We start from the raw sequence: 25,948 nt of genomic DNA, 5'->3' as shown, positions 1-25,948 counted from the left end.
ATTATGATCCTCTCCATGGCTTTGCAGATAAGGCTTGTCAAGCTAATGGGGCAGCAATTTCCAGGGTCTGTGGAGGCACCGCCCTTATGAAGTGGGACCACAGTCGCGTGCGCCACTCCTTGGAGTGCGTATCCTGAGGTGAGGCTAAGATTAAACAGCTGTCCTAACTGTGGGTTTAATTCCTCGTTGAGTTAAGTGAAGCACACAGCCGGGGACACCATCCGGTCCCATGGATGCTGTGTTTTTGCCTTAGTGAGGGCAGTTCTCACCTGGGCGTTGGAGATGTTTGGGGGCTACAATCCTCTGGAATAGATATCTCTCCTTTTGGGAGAAGTTTGCACTGAACCTGTCAGCCAGTATATTGGCAATGTGTGTAGGTTCAGTAATTTTCACATAATTTTGAACTAATTCTGAGCATATCTGGGAGTTTCCTCCTAGGTTTCTAACATAGCTAAAGAAGGCCTTATGATTGTCTTTAGAGTCCTTGGCGATTTTTCTCTCAAAATTTGCCTTGGATGATTTTATGAGAGCTCTTAGTTTTTTACTTATAATGATCAAAGGTGTCTTACCTTTCAAGGATTTTGCTCTATCTTGTAGTAGCTTCCTCCTTTTGTTGTAGAGCTTGTTTATGGCTGGGGTCCACCAGACTGGACGCTTGCCTTTGGTACAGAGAGTCTTAGTTTTGTTTGGGATTGCCTGATCCATGCAGTCCTGTAGGTACTGGTAGAAGGCATTTGTAAGTGATTCAGTGGTTTGAGTAATGTTTACCACTGGCTCAGGGGCCTTAAAGGAGACCACACTAGTTTTTAGAAGTGTGAAATCGGCTTTTGAGAAGTTTTTCACTGTGGTCTTTTTTGTTTCAGGTGGGGGTGGGATGAGGACCTCCAGTGAGATTAGTTTATGATCTGATCTCACCAGTGAGGGGTATACTTCCGGTGTTGAACATTTTGATCCCATGTTCGTGATGATGAGATCAAGTATGTTTTCTCCTCTTGTGGGGATGGTGACTAGTTGTTCCATGGCATTTGAGTTTATGAACTCCAGGAATCTTTGGTTTAGAGTGTTCGGGCTTGAGTAGTGTTCCCAGTCTATATTAGGGTAGTTGAAGTCACCTAGTATGGTGGTGTTTGGAGATACATTTATCCCCTCCAATATTTTCAGGAAGGCCATGTGAGGTTCCTGAGTTTGAGAGGGTGGCCTGTAACATGCTACAAATTGCAGAGCAGTCTTGCCTATGGTTAATTGCACCTGGATGGTCTCCGATGCATCATGCGTTGCCACCAACCTTGAGGTGTGGGTGTCCTTTATGAATATGGACACCCCCCTCCTTTCTTGGTGTTGTCTGGATTTTGGGGCCGGAACTCATGATATGAGGTGAAACCTGTTAGTGCTGGGGTGCTCTCAGGAGCCTTGAACCAGGTTTCTGTCACAGCACAGACATCGATGTTCTCCATATTGAGAAGGGCCTCGAGTGCGTGCATCTTGAGATTGAGACTTCTGGCATTGAGCAGCATTACCTTTAGTTTTTTTCCTTTTTGGTGTTCTAGGGTGGTAGGTTTAGAATTTGAGCCTTGCCTAAAAAAGGCAATATGGGGGTGGCAAGAACCTTAGCCAATATCCGGAAGCCCAGGGGTGACAGGTGCAAGCCGTCCCTTGCGAAGCAGCGTGGCTTGTCCAGCATGTCATCCCAGGCAGACAGACATTGGATCCCCTTTGAATGACACCAGAATTTAAGCCAATTATTAAAGCTGATCATCTTATCACTGTATTGTGGCATCATTCTAGGTGAAGGTAGGATACTGCTCAAGGTCAGGGTCATACCTGCCTGGGCTACATAATCAGAGAGCTCCTCGATGTCCCTTTTCATGTAGTCCAAGGAGGTACGTCTCAGGTCATTGACACCAGCGTGGACAATGACTGAGTCGTACTTGTACCTGCTGTTGAGAGACCTGAGTGCTTGCGTTATGTGGCGGATTCTAGCGCCCGACAGGCAGCTTACTGTGACCTTCTCTTTACTCAGTCTGGTGAGCGGGACGTCAGTGTGTCTGACTATGGAATCACCAATGACAAGTGTGTCTGGCATTTTGTTTGGCCTTAAGGGCTGTGACTGTTTGACACTCTGACTGTGTGGTCTATGTGTTGCATGTGTTGGGTCGTGAGGTGGTAGTTGTTTGGGTGTCTGCTTTGGTGGTCTCTGCTGTTTTGGTAAATTTTTGATCAGAGCCTCCGAGTATGTCTTTGTGTGAGTATGTGTATGATTTGAAGTTGTGATGGTACCATGTGTGACTGGGTATGTATTGTGTGTGGTTACCTTCTCCTCCTGTCTGGTCTTGCCAGTCCTATGTTGAGAGAGCTCAGCCTCCAGTTTGGCCGTATAGTTGCATCTCTCGCATGTATTTGTGTTTTGTGGGAGAAGGAGAGGATTGTCTGTGTACATGAGGCAACTGTAACATTGCCTCAATATTCCCAGGTTCACCAGTTGAGCTGGAGAGGACACTAGCAACTGATCCCTCGACATACTAGAAGTAGTAGATAAAGAGACTTTCAAAGGACTCCGGGGGAAGTGGGTTTTAGGCTCTAACCCTTGCCCTCTGTCATGATTTTGCTATTGTGCATCACAGGCTGAATCAGAATTACATTTTTAGCATGGCATCTTAGTCTGTCCCATCAGTAACTTTCTGGACTATGCACATGGGTATGTCCATTATGAGTACTACCCACTCCTTCAATTTGTCACTCATGCTGACTGCTATAGGAGCTGTGGAGTCTGAACATACTGGTGATGCACTGACCTTTAGTAGCTCTATGCCACTGGTGTGGGGTACTGTGATGGTGCTGTCCTTGCAGATCGTGCTCCTCTTCACATGCATGTGCTAATAATGGTGGTTGTCTGTGTTCCATTTAACATGACAACAGTAGCCATCCACTGACAGCTTCAGTCTCCCCCTCTGACTCAGCATAGTACTATGTCTTCTTCCAACCTGGCCAAAGGTGTACTCATCTGACTCCCTGCTCTAAAGTGTGACACTACTGGAAAAGCTAGCTACCTCCACTGTGGCTAGTACTGTGTGTTCCCTGTGGCCTTGTTACCCAATATGTGGACTGCTGATAGGTGATGGGATCATACTTCTAGCTGCACTTGCTTCCTATGATGCTACCTCACTCTTCCCTGTCTGTGTCACTATCCTTTCTGTCTCAACAGTTGATGCACTTCCATCTACTCACATTTCAGGGACTGTTTTCCTTTTACATTGGCTGGTTCTAGCTGAGATTGCCCCCACCCCATCTTTCTTTCCAGAATGAGAAGTCAGAAAGCATCTGTGTGCTGCTTCTGAACAGTTATGAAGAGGGAAAACCCTCCAGGGAGTACCTGCATTTTGCAGGGCTTATGTTTTTTCCAGCTTGCTTGACACTGTTTAGTTTTATGGCATGCTGATTCCATGTCTGCTTTGATCTCTGGTGTTCTGTACTCAGCATATGTCATTATTTCCCTTTAATAGTAAATCATAACATTTTGGCTGAATTACAAGCAGTATTTAGCTATCCTTGTGAGGTGGTCAATTACAGGACCTCTTGCAGCACAGCCATGCAGGAGACTGCGTTATTCCTGGATGGTGTGACTAACTTGTATGGATTTTAATGGTATGAACAGTGAAGCATTTAGCAGCTTTCTAAAATATTTTGTGCACAAACATTTCTGAAATATGTAGCAGATGTAGCTGATGAACTAGCTAATTTTGTAATTGCAAACGGCAGTACAGCAATTGGCCAGTCATTTAGAAATAATCTAATTTTAAGAGGTATGCTTCTTCTTCTCCTTTTTTATGCAGACAATGTCCCCCCTCAATCTGATAGTTTGAATAAAAGACAAGCAGTTGAATGGATTGATTGATAGCTTTTGTTGAAACTATGTGTGGCATGAAATATGGCTTTGATGTCAATGATCTCCTTTCTCTGTGGAATACTAAGCAATATAACTCGTACATTACAGCTTGTAACTCTGAAATCCTTTTGCCAGAAGTAACATTAACCTGAAAAGATGACTTTCGGGAGTGAGATTTTTAATTCTGTAGTTTCTACAAGTTCAAAGGGATATAAAATTATCTTCTCCAGTGTACAGTCCAAATCCCAAGGTGGATGGCTATGTCTTCTTGGGGTAGTGCTGCCATCTCCATGACAGTTAGAAGACAAGTTGAGAAAGAAAAAACACAAACATTGGTTGAAGCCAAATTAAATTCAAATAAGTAGTTTAAATAATCCAGAAAACTTGCTATGACACGGTGTAGGGGATCTAAACCTTGTGTCAAAATCCAAGGAACAAATTCCTTCCACTTCTGTATTTAAGATTTTCTTGTATTGAGCATTTTAGCTTCCTTTAAAATATTTAAACCTAGAGTTGAAAAAGTTATTAGAAATCAAATCTCTATTGTCTCTGATTATAGGCTCAGAGTTCTGAGGTTGGGATATAGTACTTGGCCATCTTGCTGGGTTAGCATCACATATATATGGGGGTTAAGGCTATGGAGAAAGGTAAGTCAGGCTCATTAGTAGAGAATACCATGGGCTGTCTTGGCCAAAAGGAAGCTATCATATTAGGTTGGTCTTGTTCTGTTTTGCTGTGCAGTGCCATAACAAGTACAGGATGGGGGGGGGGGGGGGGGGGGTCTCAGCCACAAATTGTTAGGGGGCCCAAACCACCTTTGCAAGCAGCAATGGCAAGAATTTAAACATCTCTGTTTGCAAATTGCAGGTACTTAAGGGACCACTAGTTAAGAGTCTGTGAGTTAGAAACTGCAGAAATTGCACTTTCTGCTAAAGTTCAGCAAATTAGTTTAATAAATTATTAATATGTTACTACAGAGTAAATCTTTGTTTAGCCTGGAGATTTTTTTTTTGCAGTCAACAAACAACAAGGAATTATCACAACTCTTTGTTGCAATTTAGCACAGGTGTGAGTAAAGTGCCACTCTACATTTACCGGACATACATAAATGGCTCTTTGTTTAGTTTAGTTGAAGACCATTCCTTGGCCATCAGCTCTGAGAACCTTCTTTTTTTGGTCACCAGCTTCAAACTGGAGAACAGCAAATGGGGGCATTGTCCCATTTCTAGAACACTAACCAGCCTAGATAACTCTCATCTTTGAAAAAAAACACGTTCTGCTTTGAAATGAAAAGAGGGAGAAGCATAAATCAAACTCCAAGTCTAAATAAATGAAAAAATAACCCATCTTATAAATTTTATCTAGAAGCTTATGGCAGCAGAAAGTTTTGAGTTGGTTGCTACGGTAACAGGAAAACAGACCCAGTTGTGGAAGACACCCTTATTGGTGTAATTTACAGGAAAATCCCTTGTGGCCACAGAAGCTGTCTAACTGTGATGGTTTGTTATTGCCAGAACAGTAGCAGAACTGAATGAATCTCTGTTCACTTAACCCAAGTCGAAAAGACTTTCATTAGAACTTAATCTATGATTCCAACTAGAAAAGCTACTGATACTAAAGGAGTTTTTTTTATAGTTTTGTTATATCTTGGTAAAGAAGGAGACCACACGGTTTATGGAGTTGTAAGGCCTTTCTTTATTAAGAGCCTCCAGGTGCGCACCCATGCTACATCTCACAACTTCTGCAAGTCATTCCTACACCGGAACCAACAAGTTCCCAGAGAATACAGAACCAACATTACATGTTGAAATCCCCACAGCGCCCCTGCAGTACAACAACAACATTACCAGCCCGAATACTACATTCCTCCCCTCTTAAGCTATGACACAATCCCTTAAATAAGCAAAACTAGGGAGCAAGTCCAAGCAATCCATTTAGTCATTTACTTCTAAATAACTGGCTAGTTATTAACTGGTTACCATACAATCGAGCTAGGTTGTTCTTGTAAACAATACATGCACTTTTTTTTTTTTTTTTTTTTTAACATTGATAGTCCTTCAAGTAACTAGGTTTAACCAGCACACGCTTAGAACGGCGCAGTGGTACCACCTTAGGTGACTCTGGTGTCACAGTTACCACTTCAGGTATCAGTGTGTCCTTCCCTGGAACGGTTGGATCCTCGGGAACCTCTCCTTCCGCGTTCCGGTGGTCTCCCTCGATTGGCGATCCTCCTGCTGCTGCGAGCCCGTGTTCCGAAATTAACGGTATTTCCGGGGCTGGCAGTTCCATGGAATCCTTCTTCTGTTCGCTCCGCAGAATCTGGTCTACATGTCTCCTCACCAAAAAATCTCCATTCAACCTCACCTGGTACGATAATGGACCTGTACTCTTGACAATGAACCCTGGAATCCATTTAGGCCCATAACTGAAATTTCGCGTCATCACTGCATCTCCCTCCAGAAAACTTCTCTCTCTCCGTCGTCGATCATGACCTTCTTTTTGCCTCCACTGGGTCCCCTCTACCTTAGCTCCGACGTTTGGATGCACCAGATCCAACGTGGATCTTAATCTCTGTCCTTGCAACATCTCGGCAGGTGACAAACCCGTGGTAGACTGAGGTGTAATACGGTAGTTGAATAACACCCTTGACACTTTTGCTGCTATACTTCCTTCTCCGGACTTTTTCATCATTGCTTTAAAAGTCTGCACAGCTCTTTCAGCACAACCATTTGAAGCTGCATGGTAGGGTGCTGATGTGATGTGTACGATGCCATTTTTTCTTAGAAAACCCTTGAACTCTTCACTCGTGAAACATGAAGCATTCTCTGATACAATAGTCTCTGGTAGTCCTTGGCTACTGAAACTCTTCCTCAAGCATTCAATGGTAACGAGGGAAGTGGGTGTTTTGACTTGATAGGCATCCATCCATTTAGAATGAGCATCCATTATTATCAAAAACATGGCCCCCATAAAAGGTCCGGCATAATCTATATGAAGTCTCTGCCAAGGCCTACTCGGCCACTCCCATGGGTGTAGTGGCGCCACAGGCAAGTTGCGATGTTGTTGACATGTTTTACACTCATTCACCGCGACTTCAATATCGTGGTCCAACTTGGGCCACCAGAAATAACTTCGGCTAAGGCCTTCATTCGTGTGATGCCCACATGACCTTGGTGCAACTGCTGTAAAAGTGCCCCTCTTCCTGGGGACGGAATTATCACTCGTGCCCCCCACAATACGCATCCAGCTTGCACACTCAGTTCTGTTTTTCTCACCTCATAAGGCCGAAAAACTGGATCCGTTTGTTGGACTGGCCAGCCTTGCTGGACTCACTGAAACACTCTAGCTAGCACCGGGTCTTTGCGTGTCCATGCACTCAGTTCCCTGGCAGACACCAACATGATGTCCTCCATCATCAAAACTCGGTCCTCCGCTTCCTCTTCCTGGAGATGCCCTGGTATCGGCAGACGGCTTAGCGCGTCCGCATTACTATGGTGTTTCCCGGGCTTATAAACAATCTCGTATTCATAAGCTCTCAATGTTACAGCCCATCTCTGAATGCGGGGAGAAACAATCTGCGGCACTGCTTTCATTTCATTGAACAGTGACAACAAAGGCTTGTGATCAGTGCAAATAGTAAACCTCCTTCCATAGAGGTATTTGTGAAACCTTTTAATTCCAAACATTACAGCCAAACCCTCTTTATCTAGCTGGGAATAGTTTGACTCCACTGGTGTTAAAGTTCATGACATAAACCCAATGGGTCTTTCTTGTCCATCTGGCATCTGGTGTGCCAACACAGCCCCTAACCCATAAGGTGAGGCATCACATGACAAAATTAAGTCCTTGTGACTATCGTAGTGCACCAAAACCTCTGAAGACTGCATTAGTTCCTTTGACTGTTCAAACGCTCTGTCCTGTTCCTTTTGCCACGACCACTGAGCCTCCTTCCTTAATAGCTTATGTAAAGGAGCTAACAGTGTTGACAGATTTGGCAGGAACCTGTTAAAATAGTTGAGTAAGCCTAAGTAGGCTTTCAGCTCTGTAACATTTGTGGGTGCTGGCGCCTGTTGAATGGCTTCCACCTTGTTTCGCAAGGGGTGTAGGCCTGATGCATCCACCTTGTAACCTAGGAACTCGGCTTCCTTTGCCATGAAAGCACATTTACTCCGCTTCACTCTCAGACCTGCCTCTCGCAGTCGTCTCAGCACCTCGTTCAGCGTCTCCAGATGCTCTCGAATGTTCCTACCCGTCAGTAGGATGTCGTCTAAATACACAGCCACCTTCGGAATTCCTGCCACCAGTCCCTCCATTATTCTCTGGAAAATAGCTGGACTCAAGGAAACACCAAAGGGTAAACGATTGACTTGGAACAAACCTTTGTGTGTGCTAAGGGTGACATACGCCTTTGACCCTTCTTCCAGCACTACTTGTTGATATGCCTGACTGAGGTCCAGTTTACTAAACCTTTCACCTCCCGACAGCTTTTCAAACACATCCTCCACCTTGGGCAAGGGATACTGCTCCAACTTCGAGACTTGGTTCACTGTTAACTTGTAGTCACCACATATGCGTACCGTACCATCTGGCTTTAATACGGGAACAACTGGTGCGGCCCATTCCGCAAACTTTACTGGCTCAATTATACCTTGCTTAGTGAGTCGCTCTAACTCAACCTCAACTTTCTTCTTCATTGCGTATGGTACAGGTCGGGGTTTGTAAAATCTTGGCGTTACGTTTTCTTTAACGTGTATTTTTCCAGGTCCCCAGTTCCTCTTTGAAAACTTCTTCATTATCCTCCAGCACACCTTGCAAGGTCAGGCCCTGCTGTTCTACTTTATGGAGCTGTAGGCAGTCCATATCCAGCTCCTTTAACCATGCCCGGCCTAGCAGGTTCGGTCCCTTACCTGCTACCACCATGACTGGCAACTGTTTGGCTTGGTCTCTATATTTCACAGTCACTTTCACCATTCCCAATGTGGGAACTATCTCACCGGTATATGTTCTCAAAGTCACTGAACAGTCCTGCAGCTTCGGAGCTGCTCTAGGCCATAACTTCCCATACTCAGCCTTTGACAGAACCGTTACACTACACCCCGTATCCACTTCAAACTGTACCATTTTACCATTTAAGTCCAACTGGATTTTAACGGGATCAACTTTTTCCCACCTGGCCTCTTTCATGTTAAACATAGTAAACACTTCCTCGGCTTCCCGGGTTTGTTGATCTGTACCTTCACGCATGTGGTGTGCATACTGCCGTTTTATTTTTCGGTTTCCCTTCCTTTCCATTATACTGCTTTTTCCTCCCCCTTTCTCGGCTGGTCCCGAGAGGGCGTTGAGCGGCACATTTTTTTCACATGGCCCTTTTTTCCGCAAGCATGGCATTTTTCGCTGAAAAAACGACAGTTCCGTGACAGATGTTCACCTCCACACCTGTAACAAGCATACTGACCAGACTTCCCTTGTGCTTTATGCTCCATGACCACTTTATGCACTGGCAGAGGGGTAGCACTCCTGCTCCCCACCCCTTCAATGGTCCTCGATTGTAAATCACGAATGTCTTTATTCGCTGTCTCTATAGCCTGTGCCAACTTCAAGGCTTTTTCAAACGACAACTCAGGCTCCGCTAACAATCTGCGTTGTGCGGTCATCGGCAATGCCACATACGAGCCTATCTCGTAGCATTTCTGTCAGTCTGTCCCCATAATCACAATGTTGCGCCAGTTCCCTCAACACTGCGACATACTCCATTACCGTTTCATTGGCCCTTCTAGTCCTTGAATTTAACTTGAACCTCTGGACTATTGCACTCGGCTTCGGGTTATAATGTGACTGAAGCAAATTTGTCAACTCTGTGAACGATTTGTCCCCCGGTTTATCAGGACTCAATAAGTTCCTCATCAGACTGTACGTCTTGCTGCCCACCGAGCTCAGCAATATGGCTCGCTTCCGACCCGCTTCCATTATCTGGTTTGCCATAAAAAAATGTTCCAACACTTCACAATACTCCTCCCAGGTCTGTGTCTGACAGTCGTATGCAACTAGTGACCCCAACATGGAACAAGACATCACTCCGGCAGGCCCAGTGTCTTCGTCGTCCGACATGAACTGCACCCCACCGTTTCACTCGCAGCGGACTCGGAGGCATCCCATCCTCTCGTCGCCAATATGTTATATCTTGGTAAAGAAGGAGACCACACGGTTTATGGAGTTGTAAGGCCTTTCTTTATTAAGAGCCTCCAGGTGCGCACCCATGCTACATCTCACAACTTCTGCAAGTCATTCCTACACCGGAACCAACAAGTTCCCAGAGAATACAGAACCAACATTACATGTTGAAATCCCCACAGCGCCCCTGCAGTACAACAACAACATTACCAGCCCGAATACTACAAGTTTGTTGCTGTGTTTTCACCTGTTTGTTATGTCAGTAGTTCCTTTATTTTTGCCACTATCAATCATCCAGATAAGACTAAACATTTGATAAATGTTCTGTAGTTTGTCAATAACCTAAATTGTACAGATGGAAACTAGAAATTATGAGCTATCCAGAATTTGGGGCAATTCCTGCAAGAATGTTTCACTGAATATACAACTTCCATCTCCACTGTAGCAAATAAAAGACAAATAGTATGAAAGGAAATAATATAACCGGTGCATGCATTTCTTGAAAGAGGACCTAGTTTTTCTTTTCTTTCTAAGTCAACAGTATTGCCAAATGCAGATTGACTAAACAAAAATGCTGGAGCCACATGAGCAATAAGAAGTCTTGATCTAACATTATCATTGTAAGACTATGTTCTAAGCCAAACTAGCCTTGTCAGTACATCCCCCAACACTGCATCTCTTGAGGAAACATTTATATCATTAAATGCACACTTCAAAGTCTCAATGCCATACTCCACTACAACCACTAATTTCACTATTCATTGATTAACATTACTGAACAGATTGTAAAGCTTCCTTAAATTTATCTAAAACAGAATATAAAGGATTTGTCAAAATAAACTCACTTTAGCTAGCAGATCTAGGAGACTCTCTCTCTCTCTCTGATGCCCTCCCTGCAGGAGGAATAAAGATGCCTTGTTGAAGTTTCATGAAATGTACTGAGTTGAGTGATGGTTGAGTGTTCTTGTTCTAATACATTACATTCAGCAAGTAAGTTAAAGGTAGCTACAGACAATGCTGGAGTGTCCAAGGAGATGATTGGATGAACATCTGCGGGATGGAAAAACAAGGAGCCAATCTTAAAGCTTAGAGGTTAGTCTCTTGTCTGAATATTCCTGAGGGATCTGTGAGGGTTTACCAGGTCAGTGGCCTGTGGAACCTCACTCTTAGTTAAAAATGTTTATTTTCATTTCTAACAGTTTTAACAAACATACAAAAAAGGAGAATTCAGGCATACCGTGCACAGCTAACAGAGAACTGTATTTAGGAAAACACTTTTGCCTGAGCTTGATTAGTTCCATCTAACAAGAGTGATTCATAGTGTGGTTTGCAGTTTCATAACTGGAAATATCTGATTTTACAAGGCTTTTGACAGCCTTTATTAACCTTTTCGTGTTACGTTTAACATGACAGGCTGTGCCTGCCTCTGTGGGGGTCATATTTCTTGAAGCACATTATAAAAACTTTATTACAGGATATGTTGCAGTCTGACTTGTCCTCATCAATGCTTACATCACATGTAATAATAGGAGCTGACAGCTTTTATGGGACTCCCATTTCCTGAAATGCATTATGAAAGAGTAATCTTTTTCTTGCTTGTCATAAGGATTAGAGTGCCTGCTTTTAAGAAACTCATATCCATGATTTATGTGATCAGGCCCCATTCTTTCTCCTAATGAAGACTGACCTTTTTATATGCTGTGGAGGTAGTCACTTTGGATGGCACAGTGGTGCAGCGGTAGCATTGTCGCCTCACAGCAAGAGGTTCTGTCATTCAATTCTCGGCTAGGGTGCCTTCTGTGCGGAGTCTGCAAGTACTCCCTGCATTCATGTGGGTTTCCTCTGTGTGCTCTGGTTTCCTCCCACGTTACAAAGACATGCATTTGGAGCCTTTTTCCCTGGGCCTCCACTGAAAATTGGCTTCATTCCAAGTCGGACTTTCCGGGTTAAATAAAAAATAAAAATAAACTTAGACCCATGCAAGGTGACTCACATTTTTTTGAAAAAAATACATGCATCCAGAGAAATAGCTTAGAGTAGAAATAAGTGACAGTGCTCATTTTTACAGAATTCATGGATGTGCTCAAATAGGCAAAAATGTGTGTAGAGTTTGGGACCTCAGAACATTTTCTACAGGCTTTTTGTGTCAATGGAGAATAAACATCAATTGGTGAATTACAGACTAAACAAAACCTTTACAAAAATAAGATCTTCCTTGAACATAAGCAAACTCTACCTATAGTGTAAAGAATACAGCAATGTGGATAGACCTGGGATAATGATTTTCAATGTACGTCAAATTCAAGAAATGAAATGCAGATCAGGTGGCTAGAACAGTTATACCTGGTGGTTGTTGGGTTCCCACAGTGAGGGGGAGAATGCCCCAGGTCTCAGAGTGTGGATCTATACTTTTCAAGTCTGGGGTCTTCACTGTCAAGTTTCTTCCTGGGGTCTAGCAGCTAGTGAGAGCTCTTCTGTTCTAAATCATCCCCTCTTCAGGTTCCAGGTGGTGAAGTTAGTGCAAAAAAGGGCTAGATAGATATGTATATGACTCTATAAAGGGCTGGAAACTGGGAGAGATCAGGTGGAAGGACCAACTAACCGAGCTTCTGAAAGAGGAAGTGATGCCATGGGGGTAGGTGATGTAAGAGGTTGATGTAATCAATCTGCGGGTACTGGCTGTCAATAAAACCAGGAAGATAGTATTTGCACCCTTTTATCAATCCAAGGAAAGAAAGAAAAACCCAAGTACCAAATGAATAGTAAAAAAAACATTTTCAAACACCTAAAAGTTGCTGTTTTAAGTTTGTATACATTATGAGATCACAAAAAATTTCAACTTGTACTAAGGTAGATTCAGAGATAAGGTACAAAGCTAGTATTTGGTGCCCTTTTCATAAACAAAACAAAAGGAAAACCCAAGTCCCTAGCAAGCAGTAAAAAATGGTAACTGGCAGGATTTTGAAAATTTAAGTTTGTAAGCATCTTGAGATCACAAAAATAGAGTGACTCATTTCTTCTGTTATTAGTTCACCAGCCAAACTGTACCAAGGTAGATGCAGTGTTAAAGTAAGAAACCAGTGCTGAAATATCATTTCCAGTTGTTTGTATTAGTTGTAACATTACTAAAAAGGGGGGGTGAATCACTGTTGTACTGTGTAACATTAGCTTGTCAAACATTTTATAAAACTGGAGAATTAAAATAAAATGAAGAAACAACACAGTTACATGCAGTTGAAAATGGAAAACAGCCTACCGCCTCAAGGAAATATTTGGTTAAAGAGTTGATTGAAAATCTTTAATTGATGACAAATGGTTAATAAGCATGAGATACTACACAGACACAACACTGGTGCTAATCTGGGATTCTAAAGCATTCAAAGTGATGAGAAGAACTGAATAAAGTTCCTAGCAATGTTGGCATTACATGACATATGTCTTCACCAACAATGGTTCAATAGAACTCTGGTGAAAGACCAGCACTTGATCTTTATTGGGACTGTAGCACAAATGAAAAAAAATTCTGGCTGGAATAGAAACATATAAGGTAGATAAAGTGAATTTTTTTGATTTACTGTTAAAGTGACCCTATCCAAAGAACAATGTTGTTTACATTACTCTCTTTCATAAAAAAGTTTTTTCCATATCTTAGTAAAATTTTGATCGGTTCTCCACTTAACTTTGGTTTAAGTATCTCTACAAAATATGTTTATCTAATTCCTCATTTTTTAGGGTTCAGTGGAAATATGCTTTTATATAGTGGTATTAGTAATAATAGTAACATGATTCTTTGTGATTTAAACTATCTGTACTTGATTTTGTATGTCACCCAATGGATAGCCAACTGGCTCACAGACAGGACACAGGGAGATAGAACTGGGGAGTCCACCTCTACAAAGAGGCCAGTCACAGTGGATTCCCTCAGGGATCAGTCCTTGGACTACTCCATTTTGACATTTACTTTTCAGAAGTCAAGGCCAATGTCAGTGGTCTCTGCATGACTAAATTTGCAGATGATTGCAAATTAGGAGCTGTCATTGACTCTCACACTAACACAAATGTTCTCCAGGAGGGGCTGACACAGACAAACAACTGGTGTCAAAGTCATGGACTAAAACTAAATGCCAAGAAATGCATAATAGTATCCTTTGGGAAGTCATCCATCCCTGGTAAGTATCATATTGACAACACACCCCTTAGAGTTGACCTAGTAGTAAGGGACTTAGGTACACACATAGATAGTAATCTAGCCTTTGACCATCACATATCTACAGTGGTGAGGAAATCATTCTATGTTGCTCAACTTATAAACAAAGGTATGGCATCTAAACTGAAGGAAGTCATTGTTTCACTGTATTCAGCATTCATCAGACCTACCATTGAGTACAATGCCCCCTTTGGTATGTACCTAACCAGGCATATCCAACAACTGGAATGTCCACAGAGGTTCCTCACTAAAAGAATACAGAGCATAACTAATATGTCCTATGCAGACCGCCTCAAGGCCCTATCCCTGTATTCTGTCTCCTACAGGCTTTTGAGGGGAGATCTATGCCTGGCATACAGGGCACTGTCAGACCCTATACTGATGGATCTCCTATATATCCACAAAACAAACAGTATCAGAATTACCTGTTCTAAAGACTTAAACCTTGCTTGTGATATAAATAGGACCTGCTGGAGAGATAGGAATGTATCCCAGAGACTACCCCATCTATGGAACAGGCTCCCCATCCATATGAAGCAGAGTTCCTCCCTAATCCAATTCAAGTGCAACTTGGACAATTGGATGGGAAAGTGGAAATTCATCCCTGGTTTGGCACTTATGTCTCTGACGCAAACAGGTAACCTCTAAATGGTTCAGCTCCCAGGCCCGTGCTTACACTTATTAAGGGTATCAGAACTCATCAGAGATTTGGGATGCATGACTAGGCTTAAAAAGGCCCTTGTGGTCATTAGCCTAGTAAACACCTATGAACCTATTTTTGAAAGATTGTGATTCTGGAGCTTTTCTCCCCAAGCCTCTGCTGGAAATGGGCACTTCCTGTCCCAGTCAGACTTTATCGGTAAACAAATGTCAAATAAATAAATAAATAATCCTAAAGATTTCCCTCTTCATGCTCAAAAAAAGAAGTTATGTACCTACCATAACGTTCCATGTGAGTTGTCCATCTCATCTTCATTCTGTACTGATGGATTCAGAACCGATCCTCGGTTCCAACTCGGCCGTTTACTAAAGCTCGAGATCTTCAACCAGCTTATGGCTTACTCCCTATCCCATGATGCTCTGGTGCCTTCCTCAGATCTTGTTTGCCACTGAAAGAGATCGGGTTAAGTCAAAAAATTCCTTTTTGCATATTTACTAAGCTTTTGACAAAATCATTATTATATCTTGTTTCTCTGTTTATTTGTTCATCGAACATGCTTATTTAAATAGCGTTCTGTTTCTGTTAGAGTGTGTGGTGTTAAATTTATTGGCCGTGTTTTTATTTGGTCCTATATAGTTCCCCTATCCCATTTTTCTCTAAACTACTTAGGTGCCTTTAGCTTTGTATTCTAACTTTTTTCCCTTAGAAAAAGTTTTGAGATATATTTTTATGTATTTATCTTTTTCTTGATAGCGCACGATTTAGCTGGTTACAGAGTGTGACAATGCAACTGCATTGTCAGTGGTTAAAGCGGTCTTGTTTAAATTTCATCTTTTATAATTCTTTAGTGGTGTGTTATTTTAGTGTGAATTTCTATGTCTAAACAAACTAAAAAGGCTAAGTCAGGGTTTAAGAAATGCCCTAAGTGTAATCAGAAGATGTCCATCACCGATGGACATACAAAATGTGTTTACTCCTTGGGGGCAGTTCACTTACAGGAGTCAAGTGCTACTTGCCACTCGTTTACCTCCAGAGTTCTTCATGAGAGGAAGAACAAATTAATCTTGAGAAGACTAGTGAAATCTTCTTTTGCAGAGGCTTTGGAACAGGTCAAAGTTTTCCAAAGGAACCTACTTCACCTACCCAAAAATCAGACAGTAGAAAAACTTCAAAAAGATCATCTTCTGCTGCTTCAGACCAGTTGAAGCCATTGAAAAAGTCAGCAAAAATGTCTCTGATGATATACAAGTCTGTTGGACCCGAGACACCATCTACCTCAGCTCCACAAGTTTTGGAACCATTGGTATTTCAAGTGAGGAGCTGGTATCTCCCACTTTAAAGTCTCCCTTTTTACAGACCATAGGATTTGGCCAGGGTAGCAGGATCTTCCCCTAATCTTTTTTTTTCAGTAACAGTGTAAGTGGTGCCAGAGGTAGCACACTTACTTTTGACGCAGAAGGCTGTGGGTTCTACTCCTACACCAGGCAAATAGAATGCTGTCACTGCAGTGCAGCATAAGGGGAGGGTTCTGCATTTCTGAGTGTGCCATCATTCAGATGAGATGTTAAACCAAGGTCCCATCTGTCTGAGTTGGTGCTAGTGGATGTAAAATATCCTATAGCACCTATCAAAATGAATGGAAGTTCTCCAATGTCCTGGCCAAATTTCCCTACTGGTATAAAAACCACCTCAGGTTTCCCCCAAAATCTGCTCAACAAAGGATAAATAAAAAAAATGCTGTGAGATCTTTTGTATCCACCTGAGCTACCACCAGTTCATACAGATGGGACCTTGGTTGAATGTCTAATCCAAAGTATGGCACGCTCATTAGTGCTACACCCCCTTTATGATGCACTACAGTGTCAGTACTGGGAAATTAATCCCAGTACCCACTGTGGGAATAGATGCCCATAGCCTTATGGTTTTCCAGCACCAAAGACAGGTTTGCTATTGCTTGACCCACTCACACTGCTACATCATGTTAACCTTCTGAAAGAGCAATAAAATCTTACATTTAAAGAAAGCTGCAAATACTCGTCTACTATAAAATAAATTCTGTTATGCTACAGATACAGAAGTAAGATCTTTCCCTTAGTATAAGTAAAATGCTGAGCGTGAGATAAATTATTTACAGCTTTCACAACTACTGAATTGGCTTTACTGCTAATACTTGTATTAAGACAGACAGGTAGTCTATATCCAGGTACATTTTTGTAAATTACCTATTTCTGTTTGAGACAAGTATTTCTTGTAGATAAATTATAAGCAATGGTCTCTTTTCAATATTGTAAATACCATCAATGTCTTGCAGACCATTTTTTTCATAATAACAGTTAAACTCAGTAACACAATGTGCAACTTTCAACATTAGAATCTATATGCATAGACTTCATTTCATGTAGAAATTGCTTATTAATAATTAGAAAAAGAATAAAAAATCTTAAACCATGGAACAGTTTTTATTACATTTCTAAAGATGTAATAATTCTAAAATGTGAACAGAAAATAAATACATATCATTGTTTCCAGGAAAACAAAACCACGCCTAATGAAAAACTGAATCATCACATTTTCATACAAATGTTATAATAAAGACTTGTGCTTTAGTTCATTCAGACATTGTGTAAAGTAGTTTTCTGCATTCATATTCAGTGTTGATGCAAACGTATTTCACACTAGTACTTTTATAAGCTATTATATGGCTTTCTAAAACAAAAATTCCACTCACCTCATACTATCTCTGGTTTCAGATGCCCCCATATCCTTAAGTTCTTCATCCTGACTCTTGTCAGTAATTTCCGAACTCATGTCCTGTTTCAAAGACTTAACTACAGGGCTGTTTTTGGTTAGTTTGTCTTGATAGTGGAGTAACCTTACTTTAAAGTTGTGCTACTCTTGTGGCATGCTGCTATTGTTGGAATTCTAGATGTTTTTCACATTGATCAGTGCTACAGTATCCTTAGCTATATGGGGTATATCTTGCCAAGGCTATAACAGCCAGCCAGCTCCCAAAGTTGTCAAGCAGCTTGAGCTGAGTTGAATAAAAGACTAGTCTAGGCACAAAGCCCTTCAGAGCCTTACTGCCACTAAAGAATATGCTCCTGTGGGGCACAAAGCCCTTCAGAGCTTTACTGCCGCCTAATAATACGCTCTTCTGAGGCTTTTGAGGATCAATGATCGGCTTGTGCCTACCTTAGCTGGACAGATAAGTTATCTTGGTGGAAAAAAACCCTCAATTTTCTTATTTTGTACAGATGTTTTATTCTGTTCCTCTTCAGGAAAGTTATTTTAAAGCAAGGAGTGTTGTGTTTTAATGGATTGTCTTAAGACTCTAACCTACTTTTAAATGGAGCACTCATTTCTGTCACTTTAAAAGTAGTGTTATCTAACAGATACATTATTTTCTATGGTGAAATTATGTTTATTTTAAGGTTGTGGGGCTGCTATACTGTTTGAAAGTGCTTTTTACTGTGTTTTTTTCTGTCAAAACAAGTAACTTTTGTGTACCAATAGTTTTACTAGCATTGTTGAAAATCCAAAAGTGTACCATGGAGACCTTGTACCAGCAAGCAACACAAGCGTAGACTTAACGAATTTTTATTTTTCACAAACGTTTTCGCTGCACAACAGTGCAGCTTCCTCAGAGAAAAGCAATTAACAATGAGGTGAAGTGCACGCCCCTTTTATACAAGGCAAAAGGGAAATGACAACATTAGTAAAACAAAACTCATTGTTATCTTAAAAACAAATTAAGACTTATCAAAATCAACATATTCCACAAAGCATTGTTGCTTGGTTTTCCCCAGGATAGAGGCACCATTTTCAGCTTGTCCATGGAAGAAATTTTCACTGATACAGGTGGTCCTTCTTCCAGCCACAAAAAGAAAACTTAAGCAAACAGGCTTTGCCACCACAGTAGGCTAGCAATTTGTTTCAGCCACAGGTGAGTGACTCTGCAGGGGCTATTTGTTCTACCTCAGACAACTCTTTTATCCTTGATCCTTCTGGTGTAGCACTTACAGCCACTATGGACCGGAGGTTAGCCACATCCTTTGTGGCTGCTGGGGTCCCCACAGTGGGCAAGGGAGAACCACTCTTTGCAGTCCTGGGAGAGGGAACAGGGAAGTTTTCCCTGTTGTATCAGAATGCTGTGCCCATCCTTGGGGAGCAGTGGCTGCCATTACTAACACTGTTGGCCCCATGTTCCAATCAAAAAGCAACAGAAAACCAAGCATGTATCTACTCCTTCTCAAATTTCTTTGCTTAGGAGTAGTTTACTGGGACTGACTCAGGGTTTGATTCAGGCTACTGATCCTTCTTGTAAAGTAGTTTCTGGTAAAAGAAAAAGAGGTGCTGTCTTTCCTGGAGAGATTCAAGACTTTGAATATGAACAGGAAGATGCAGGGACATATTCAAGTTTTTGTCCTCAGATTTCCGATTCAGACTCAGAGAACAGCCCACCTGATTCTCCTTGTGAGGGTTTCTTTTTCTCTGAGACTATTGCTAGAATGTCCCACTGTTTTCAATGGGAGAACACTGAGGTTTCTCATTCCCTCAAAAAATACTATGAGTTGCTATAGAAGGATTTTCTAGAATCTACAGCCATTCTTCCTGTACTGTCGGCTTTAGAGGATGTGTGTCTTACTGCCTGAAATTTTCCTGATAGTCAGCCAAATGTCCTTAAAAAGGCAGATAAGATGTATACAGTTCCTCAGTCTTTTAATTTTTATATATACTATTCCCAAACCTGACCAAACAGCTATAGCTTACTTGATTCCTCAGTTGTTAAGCACTTAGTTAATCCCAATCCTACTCTTTCTAATAAGGATGGGAAAATTATTGATAGGTATGGGAAAAAGTGTATACTTTGCAGCTCTGAATTTAAGAATCTTAAGTTGTCAGGCTCATAATTTTAAGTTTATTCTGACAAATTGTGAAAGTATGAGGAACGTTTTAGTTACAATTTTTTCTTGTGAAGAAAATCTGCTTTAAATAACTTAGTTTTTTTTCTATTGCACAGATCACTACTCATTGTTTATAGTGTGTATGCATGACTCTGTTGATACTTCTTCCAGGGCTATGGTCACTGGTACAGTTTTAGGAAGGTTTGCTTGGCTGCATTCTCAGAAGCTTCCCGATGATGTTAAAATTAAATTTTAAATTCTCCCTTGGAGAGAGATTTAGTGTTTGGCCCCTCTGCTGCAGAGGTAATCAAAAAGTGTGATGAAAGGGGCAAGCTGATCCATGGAATCTTTAAGAAATTTTCAGCCCTCCTTTTCCAAATTGTCCAAGGGATTTTCTTTCTACTCATCCAATCTAAGCAAAAAAAAAAAAACAGAATAAACAGTCTCAGCAGAATTCAGGTAAACAACGTTTAAGAAAAAGTGGAAATGAGATTCCAAAAATAAATCTCAAACCTCCCAAAACCAAGGACACTCCAACAAATCTGAATGACTATTCAAGAGACCTTGTGACCCCCCTCCCACCCTGGCCCTCCTATACCACCTTATAATTACTGCAAGTAACCTGTTTGTGAACAGCACCTAGCACACCACAGAACCATTTTCCCTACTGCATTTCAACCCTTCTTGTATATGTTTACTTAACTTCCTGTTAATTGCTGTTCTATTCCACCACTTAGTCTAGTGGTTCCCCTCCTTTCCTGGTCTTTTCTAGAATTCCCTTACCTGAACTTAGTCTCATTTCTCCTTTTTTATATTACCTAGTCACAGTTGAAAACTCAGTCGTAGCTTCTACTTATGGCTTCAGTGATTGTTTTCTGCAGTTTCCTGTGATCTGGTCCATCCTGCTCTGTTTACCCTTGCTACGCTCAGGCTCTCTCTGCTCCTCTACCTTACCCCCAATTTCCACCCACCCCCACTATTCCTACAGGTAACCTTACACTAACCACTCCCACCACTTAAATTCAACCATTCACAACCCCCATAGCATATAAGCCTACATCCATCTACAAAGCACCCCCCTCCACTCTAGCCTCTCTGTACTTATCTCCACCCCCCATATCCTCCTTATTTTACTCCTCCCCTAATTGTCAGCAAGGAAACTGCCACTACCTAGCTATCCCTAAACTCTGCTTATCTGAGATACTATCATATATAACCAATAACTCACCCCCACCATCTATTATAACATGTATATAGTTTCTACCTCTCGCAACCCTATCCTCCATTATACATCTCCTTCACATACCCCTGCTAATTCTTCTCTTCCTGGCCTCTGTTCTAACATCCTATCAAAGCCACCCTTTTACAGTCTATACCTCACCTACCTTCTCATTCCCTGCTCTACCTCATACTAAATCTCAACACTTCCATATAGCATAAAACCTCTTTAACACCACTAAAATAGCTTTGTTTTCATATATATATTCACATCAACATGCTTCAGCCCAAATACTCCATAAATACACTAGACTAATATACTAGTATCCAATCCCTCCCACATACTCAAAACAAACATAAGACTGAGTGGAGATGTGGAGATGTCCACCCAAATCCAGGTCCCAATACTAATCAGCTCAAGCTAAAATTACCATATTTTCAAAATGCACAGATTACTACTAAAACTGCCCACAATACATCAAACCTCTTACTTCTAAGTATGAACCTCAGGAGTCTTGTAAATAAAATACAAGATTTTCATGCATCCCTCTCACTCTGCTCTCCAGATATAGTTGTTTTAACAAAACCTGGCTAAAACCTGAGTTAAGTAATAATGAAATACTACCCTAAGGCTGCAATATCCATAGGCTAGACAGACCAAACAAACATGGTGGAGGCATAGCTATCATTTACATATACACTCTAACAATTGAACACCTGTATCCAAACCCACCAATACTAAGTAATGCAGAAATGCCATTTACTAGAGTTGAAATAAACCTGAACAAAATCATAACAATTATAGCAGTTTACATACCACCTGGAGATAATACTAACATAGTTGAGGACTTCCTCTACTGGCTATCCTTAACATTTTCTCAGGAAACAATAGTTATGGGTGACTTTAACACTGACTGGCTAACCTATGCCTCAGACACTCCCTTAAATTTCATAAACTTGTATGGATTCTCCAAATTGATATAAGCCCCAACCACAGTAGATTAAAGAAAAAAAAAACAATAGACAGTCGATACCAGACTGAATCTTAACAAACAAACCATCACTAGTTAAGCACTCGGGTTGCCTCCCAGATATTATTAGTGACCACTCGCCCACTTAGACAATACCTGCACTCCCCCAAAAGCATTATATATAGACAAATATATAACAGAAAAAAATTTCTCACCTCAAAGCCTCATATCAACCCTGCAACAATGTGACTGAACTCCGGTATCAACACTTCCACTAGACATAACCATATCATATTTTAATAATGCGTTCTTAAATATATTGAACAGCCATGCACCCTCTAGAACTATTAAAGTAAAAACAAACTATTCCCCTTGGCTAACCAAAGAAACCAAGCTGCTTCTTAGAACAAAGGATAAAGCTTGGGCTCATTACCAGTCCAACAAAAAAAAAGCCACCCAAGACTTTTATCAGTAACTCAGAAATAAAGCTAAGAAACAGATTAAAAATAACAAAAGGACCTACTACATTGCAACCCAACAAAAATACCAAAACAATCCCCCAAAATTCTGGGCCACTATAAATCAGCTACTGCACCCTGGTCAAAGTGTAACTCTAACTCTACCAATACAAATACAGTATAGCTACTCAGTTCAATACTTACTTCACAAACTATATTTTAAACCAAAACAAAACTTCCTGTAATACTCCTCTAACCATTCCCTCAGATCCTAACACAACTTCAATGCCTTCTCCTTTACCCTCTTTCAAACCAACACCATAAAAAATAGATGCTAAGTCAGCTTAAACCTACCTCCCTTGCTGCTGGCAATCTACCCTCTGAATACCTTAAGATACCTGCCAGTGTGATAGCCTACCCAGTCTCCATTTTGATCAATCGCTCCATAACTGAGTGTTATGTTCCCAAAATCTGGAACATTTCTTATATCTTTCCACTTCACAAAGGAGGAAACTGTACAGACATAGCTAATTACAGACCAATTGCAATTTTATCTCCTCTATCCAAAATTCTAGAAAAATGTATCCATTCCCAGCTCATAAACTACCTATTATCTAATAGCCTTCTCGCTAATTCCATCACGGTTTCTGACCTAACCACAGTGCTACTACAGCTCTTTTAAGTTTCACAAATACCATTAACTAGTCTCCTCAATATTCCTAGACATGTCAAAAGCATTTGACACTCGTCTTCCATCAAAAATTACTAAATGAAACTAAGCAATTCTGCCTTTACATGGTTCTACAACTACTTAACAGACTGAAAACAAGCTGTAAAATGGCAGTGAACTCTCCTCACTGTTACCTGTTACATTAGGAGTACCTCAGGGTACTATCTTTGGTCTACTCCTAGTCACCATCTTTACCAACAAACTGTATACTGCTACCAACCTTCCCGCAGCCATGCAATATGCAGATGACTCCACACTCATCTACACAACCCCTCACTCTCTAAACTACAAAAAATAACCCAGCTTTTTTTCACAGCACTAGAGTCATAGCGCTCTGATGCCCAGGTAATTCTAAATCCTAAAAAAACTAAACTCATGATTTTCGCTAATAAGAAAACCCAAGGCCTACAATCCCCCTTCCACATATATTCTTCTGATAATATTAAGATAGAACCTGTATAGCACACTAATCTACTCAGTGTCACAATAGATAAAAACATGAAATCTGACAAGCAACTTCCTCTAACCATTAAAAAGTTCACATTAAACTAGGCTCTCTATACAGAAATGAACCATACCATCTCTGACACCACAAGACAATCTATTGCCAGAACATACCTACTCTCTGCCCTTCTTTATGTCTCTGCCACTTTCACCAACCAAAAAAACTGATCTATCACAACAAGAAGCCTGCTATAAGATTGCCAAATTTGCTACTAATTCCCCAAATAGATCTCATCACTGTATTGCCTTACACCAACTAAACTGTCTTGAATTACCCAATCTCCTAACATACACTCAATTAGCAATGGCCCAAGCCATAGTATACCAACCAGAAAACTGTCCAGAACTCTGCAACCTACTTCATCCACAAACTAACAAAAAACAACTGAGATCTTCTGACAAATTTATATTACAAGTCACAAAAGCTAGCAACCACTATGGAGATTCTGTCTACTAGGAATGTCCAAAAAAATTATGCACATGGGACAAGGTGCATGGGCCAAACCAAAATCGTCAAGAGAACAAAAAAGGGTCCAGCACCATAATAAGAGTAAATAGGCTACATTTATTGTATGATTAAAATAAAAAACAAAAATAACATTGTAACCATCTCTAACCTCTCACAATTCAAAATACTTCTCAAGACCCACCTATCTAACTCCTGGCTAAGCAATGTCCCACTCCACAAGACCTTACCCCTGTATATAGTCACTAAGCAATATACTTGAAGGAAATCGTGTAAGTAATGAACCAGCAATATGTATTCCCATTCAATTTAGCATATACTGTGAGTGTATCTTCTGAATAACTTGTTTCATTGAATTTGAAACAACTTTATGAACTTTGTTCATATATTTATATTCTATTATTTTAAGAACTCAATGAGTTATTTCTTTGTATATGTATTGTTTTGTAGTTTGTTGCATCTTTTGTAACTTCCGGGCCCCATCCCAGCCCTCCACTGAAAAGGGCTACTGCCCAGTTGGACTATTCTGGTAAACAAACATTAAATAAATAAATAAGTGTATATTAGGACAATGACCACAGGGGCCTTTATAAGTCTAGCCATGCACCCTATATGTAACCCACATTAGTGTGCCTTAGATTATTTAAAGTGGTGCATGCTAGTTAGGGCATGATTTAGTGGCTGTCTCTGCCCATCAGAGACATAAGTATCAGACCAGGGGTGAATTTCTGATTTCCCATCCACTTGCCGAGTACATGTTTCCTCTTCAGCTGTATTAGGCCAGGCTAAGAAGTTACAAGAACAACTTCAAAAAAAAAAAAAAAACAGGTAGACCTCTTCCAACCTGATGCAAGCGGATGGATAATGGGTATGTTGATGAGGACAGACATCCACATGCGAATCTAATGTTATGGTTATGAAGTATGTAACTTTTGTGTCTAGATTAAGCAATCCATCCTTATAAGTCATCAGAACAGAGTCCCAAACTTATCCTACTGAGTAGTCCTCCTCACAAGAATATACCTGTAATGACTGTGGAGTCAAAAAGACCTTGATCTAGAAATTACATCCAGTTTGTACGGTCTTAAAAAAGTATTCATTGAAGCCCACATAGTTCATGCAGAAATATCTTACAAGGATGCATTTTTGTAAAAATGCTTAACAGGTAATAGAACTTTATACAATCTGTCAAGAATTTAGACACTGTTACTTTAGAAACTGTCGTGCCTAACTTCTTATTGGAAAATTATATAAGCATCTGTGAATCTTTTATAAAAGATTTAGTTCTGTCCAACCAAAATCTGAATTGCCTGACAGCATCCATTCAGTTTGGAAAGTATGCTCCCCATTAGCAAAATTTATCAAGAAAAAAGACAGATTTATAGGCTGATTAAGATTAGTTTCAGGAGCTACCTTGACCATGAAAGATGGATTAGTTCATAATGATACTGTTTCCTTATGAAAAAAAACAGCTACATGGGATTGACAAACAATACCTGCAATTGACAAATTCTCATGGCAGAAGTAATGGTGACCAAAAAGACTTTTTCAATACATGTACCTTAAATCTACTTTGACAGTTGGTTGGTACAGAGGAGGAGTTAGATATTCTAATGAAAAGAAAGGGTCCCAAGCTGCAACAGGATCCTTGACTTGGGGTTAGATAAGAACAATACAGTAGAGAGTCGATTATCCAAACTAATTGGGACCAAGGGTAGTTCGGATAATCAAAGATATATTGAACTGGATAAAAAACTTTGAAAATCTTGTTTTTC

This window comes from Protopterus annectens, chromosome 4.part0 (genome assembly GCF_019279795.1).
Source record: "Protopterus annectens isolate FY-2018-M chromosome 4.part0, PAN1.0, whole genome shotgun sequence".
Classification (NCBI taxonomy): Eukaryota; Metazoa; Chordata; order Ceratodontiformes; family Protopteridae; genus Protopterus; species Protopterus annectens.
Note: the sequence above shows the minus strand (reverse complement) of the source record.